At 53.6% G+C, this 5,000-nt stretch overlaps 1 non-coding gene across 1 annotated transcript in view; it reads left to right on the top strand.

Moving 5' to 3' along the window:
* Positions 1-4,174: 4,174 nt before the first annotated feature.
* The window catches only part of LOC124608787, a 1,910-nt gene continuing 1,084 nt past the window's right edge, over positions 4,175-5,000 (top strand). Inside the window, exon 1 of the ribosomal RNA XR_006979355.1 lies at positions 4,175-5,000. This exon is cut by the window's right edge and continues 1,084 nt beyond it. This is a non-coding gene — a ribosomal RNA (small subunit ribosomal RNA).

Raw genomic sequence — 5,000 nt, 5'->3', positions numbered from 1 at the left:
AGTCAATGACAGTCCAAGCCCCCCTGCGTGGGAAGAGTCTTCCTAGGCCATGACCCACCGGAAGGGCGCAGCGTCCCCCACCCCAGACATGTGACGTCACACTATCGGTATTGACGACTAGACTGATTCCTTATAATCATTTGCCATACACCGGTGGAAGCTGCCGAGACGAGTAACTACATAGCGGGCTCGCCGTGTCACTAATGTACAGAGATACAATAGTTTCGACTGGAACCGGATTAAACGTATACACGGCGCTGATTAGTAATAGATAGAGCCATCAGAATACAGATAATGTATACAACTGTCCGTATACATGCTGAAAGACTCTGCTCACAATCACACGTCAGCCAGACACTCTTATCACGCACTACTCTCTGCCTGTAACAGGCACACAGACAATATGTAAGCACCAGCATGGAACAACACCCAGTGCATCCTCTCTGCCACATTAGACAATCCACACTATCATAACCAGACCGGGAGGTCCACTCGGAAAACAGAATATCCCACCCTTCCGACAACCACCATTGCTCAGCTAAGCCACCAACACCCACACATGTCCTACACAGGGGTGCACCCAACATCACAATACTGCCTCCTGTCACACCACAAAAACAATGGCAGGAATGAAAGACACAGGTCTGCCACAAGCATGGAATCAGAGCGCCGCCTGTCATGAGCCAAAGGTGCACCCTGACGTGCCAAATCAGATGATGCTGCAGTCATTTACTTACGATAATCACAATCAACAAACCGGCCCCCCCCCCCCCAAAACACCTTTCCTTACAACAATGTGTACCTTAACCTAACCCGTATTGTGCCTTAACCTAACCCGTATTGTGCCTTAACCTAACCCGTATTGTGCCTTAACCTAACCCGTATTGTGCCTTAACCTAACCCGTATTGTGCCTTAACCTAACCCGTATTGTGCCTTAACCTAACCCGTATTGTGCCTTAACCTAACCCGTATTGTGCCTTAACCTAACCCGTATTGTGCCTTAACCTAACCCGTATTGTGCCTTAACCTAACCTGTATTGTGCCTTAACCTAACCCGTATTGTGCCTTAACCTAACCCGTATTGTGCCTTAACCTAACCCGTATTGTGCCTTAACCTAACCCGTATTGTGCCTTAACCTAACCCGTATTGTGCCTTAACCTAACCCGTATTGTGCCTTAACCTAACCCGTGTTGTGCCTTAACCTAACCCGTGTTGTGCCTTAACCTAACCCGTGTTGTGCCTTAACCTAACCCGTGTTGTGCCTTAACCTAACCCGTGTCGTGCCTTAACCTAACCCGTGTTGTACCTTAACCTAACCCGTGTTGTACCTTAACCTAACCCGTGTTGTACCTTAACCTAACCCGTGTTGTACCTTAACCTAACCCGTGTTGTACCTTAACCTAACCCGTGTTGTACCTTAACCTAACCCGTGTTGTACCTTAACCTAACCCGTGTTGTACCTTAACCTAACCCGTGTTGTACCTTAACCTAACCCGTGTTGTGCCTTAACCTAACCTATGTTGCGCCTTAACCTAACCTATGTTGCGCCTTAACCTAACCTATGTTGCGCCTTAACCTAACCTATGTTGCGCCTTAACCTAACCCATATTGTACCTTAACCTAACCCATATTGTACCTTAACCTAACCCATATTGTACCTTAACCTAACCCATGTTGCGCCTTAACCTAACCCATGTTGCGCCTTAACCTAACCTATGTTGCGCCTTAACCTAACCCATGTTGCGCCTTAACCTAACCCATGTTGCGCCTTAACCTAACCCATGTTGCGCCTTAACCTAACCCATGTTGCGCCTTAACCTAACCCATGTTGCGCCTTAACCTAACCCATGTTGCGCCTTAACCTAACCCATGTTGCGCCTTAACCTAACCCATGTTGCGCCTTAACCTAACCCATGTTGCGCCTTAACCTAACCCATGTTGCGCCTTAACCTAACCCATGTTGCGCCTTAACCTAACCCATGTTGCGCCTTAACCTAACCCATGTTGCGCCTTAACCTAACCCATGTTGCGCCTCAACCTAACCTATGTTGCGCCTCAACCTAACCTATGTTGCGCCTCAACCCAACACACGTTGGGCCTCAACCCAACACACGTTGGGCCTTAACCCAACACACGTTGGGCCTTAACCCAACACACGTTGGGCCTTAACCCAACACACGTTGGGCCTTAACCCAACACACGTTGGGCCTTAACCCAACACACGTTGGGCCTTAACCCAACACACGTTGGGCCTTAACCCAACACACGTTGGGCCTTAACCCAACACACGTTGGGCCTTAACCCAACACACGTTGGGCCTTAACCCAACACACGTTGGGCCTTAACCCAACACACGTTGGGCCTTAACCCAACACACGTTGGGCCTTAACCCAACACACGTTGGGCCTTAACCCAACACACGTTGGGCCTTAACCCAACACACGTTGGGCCTTAACCCAACACACGTTGGGCCTTAACCTGCTCTGTAATTGTCATACGACGCGTTAAATTAGTGTAGTGTTGCCTAACTGCAACCCCCGCAATATAGTTTGCTACTCGCACTGCCCGGTCCCCAGAGTATCGCTTCATGTGAAACACCTTGCAGCTATACACTGTAATGCGGATGGCAGTAGGACGTACATGCTCAATGCCCTTCGCAGTTGTTCATTGGCATTCGCATGGCGAAGCACAGCCTACGTTGTGGTACGGCTTGTGTCAACTGTCCGCTGATGTTGTACGTCCAAATCACACACTGTACTGCACATTGGTCCTCATGTACTGAATGATACATCGTGGTACATGTGTGACCGTACCACGACTGCGCCAACAACGGCGAACCATACGGTCCAAATATTGTGCACTCAGCTACGTGTCGTCTCCCTATAAGAGCTGGATTGCAGTATGGTATGCCGTGGATGGCGATCAGCATGAGCCGTCTGTTGATGTAGTGGCGCGTGTTGTCAGACGTAGTCGTCTCCTCTCACACACCGTGATAGCATGGTGCACTGCGTTCCACATCTGCGACATGCGACAGAGGCCGGTTGACAGTCGTTCGCGCAATGGACATCGCATACGTACGGGGGCCACCTTCCACGTGTTCGCGAAGCGTGCACATGTTGTTGCGTGTATGTGGGCAGACATAGTGTGTCGTGACACCTGACACAGGCATGCAACAATCGTTGAATTTGCAAATGGCGATGGACGTCTACGTTTGCTGGTGACGTTACGCAAATGAACAACTGGTAAACCGTTGTGGTGCGGTTGTTCTCGCTAGAGGTGAATCAGTGATGGCGACGATCGGTTGAGCTACCAACCGGTTGTTTCAGCGATACCCACCATGCCCACGAACGTGAATGGCATGTGGGTGTGAAGCGATACGCGGCGGTGGCTGGGTGGGACCGTCCCCGGCCGGTGAGGGGGGGCCTCCCGGCGTGCTGGCCGCGCGGTGCGTGGGCGCACGCGCTACAGCCGGCTGGTGGGGGCGGCCAGTGGCAGGCGCGCCGGCCGACGGAGGCGGCAGGCGGCGCAGCTGCGCGCCGGCGCACCCTGCACGCGGCGCCGTGCGGCCAAAGTAGGTCCTCGCGGGCCCGGTGCGAAGCGCGGTGGACATCTGCAGTGTGCTGGTCCGATTGAGGACTGTGTGCGCTGAGGATGCGCCGCCGCCCGGCGCTCGGCGCCGCGACGCCGTCTGCTGCTCGGTCGCCTCTGCGGTTCTCGCAGGTGGATTGTATCGCAGCTGTGCGGACGTGTTGGCGCGTGCGCTGTGCTGGGAGAGTTCGCTTCGGCACCCAAGTGGGGCTTTTGTCCTTCTGTGGCGCTGGCGTTGGAGCTGCCGGCCACCGTAGGTGGCGCGTGTTGTCTCCCGCCGGCAATGCCACGACAGCACGCTCCCGGGCCTCTGTCGGCAGCGGCAAGCTCAGTTGGGAGCACGGGTGGTCGCACCTAAAGCGTCTACTCGCCAAACTCCGGGCGATTGCGCCACTCTCGAACCCGACCAAGTACTTAGGACGGCGCTGCGCGCCGCCGGGACCTGAGAGGGTTTCGAGGTGTATTGTGCAGGGGAGCTCAGCCTCCTCCTGTTTGCAGAATAATTGAGCGGACGCTTGCGTGTTCGCGCGGGCCCCCGGGACACACTCCCGGGCGGCCGGCTGCTCAGCTCTAGTTGACGCAGCTCCCTGGTTGATCCTGCCAGTAGTCATATGCTTGTCTCAAAGATTAAGCCATGCATGTCTCAGTACAAGCCGCATTAAGGTGAAACCGCGAATGGCTCATTAAATCAGTTATGGTTCCTTAGATCGTACCCACGTTACTTGGATAACTGTGGTAATTCTAGAGCTAATACATGCAAACAGAGTCCCGACCAGAGATGGAAGGGACGCTTTTATTAGATCAAAACCAATCGGTCGGCTCGTCCGGTCCGTTTGCCTTGGTGACTCTGAATAACTTTGGGCTGATCGCACGGTCCTCGTACCGGCGACGCATCTTTCAAATGTCTGCCTTATCAACTGTCGATGGTAGGTTCTGCGCCTACCATGGTTGTAACGGGTAACGGGGAATCAGGGTTCGATTCCGGAGAGGGAGCCTGAGAAACGGCTACCACATCCAAGGAAGGCAGCAGGCGCGCAAATTACCCACTCCCGGCACGGGGAGGTAGTGACGAAAAATAACGATACGGGACTCATCCGAGGCCCCGTAATCGGAATGAGTACACTTTAAATCCTTTAACGAGTATCTATTGGAGGGCAAGTCTGGTGCCAGCAGCCGCGGTAATTCCAGCTCCAATAGCGTATATTAAAGTTGTTGCGGTTAAAAAGCTCGTAGTTGGATTTGTGTCCCACGCTGTTGGTTCACCGCCCGTCGGTGTTTAACTGGCATGTATCGTGGGACGTCCTGCCGGTGGGGCGAGCTGAAGGCGTGCGACGCGCCTCGTGCGTGCTCGTGCGTCCCGAGGCGGACCCCGTTGCAATCCTACCAGGGTGCTCTTGAGTGAGTGTCTCG

Source organism: Schistocerca americana, chromosome 3 (assembly GCF_021461395.2).
Source record: "Schistocerca americana isolate TAMUIC-IGC-003095 chromosome 3, iqSchAmer2.1, whole genome shotgun sequence".
NCBI classification, from domain to species: Eukaryota; Metazoa; Arthropoda; class Insecta; order Orthoptera; family Acrididae; genus Schistocerca; species Schistocerca americana.
Note: the sequence above shows the minus strand (reverse complement) of the source record. Positions and strands in the feature narration are given on the sequence as shown.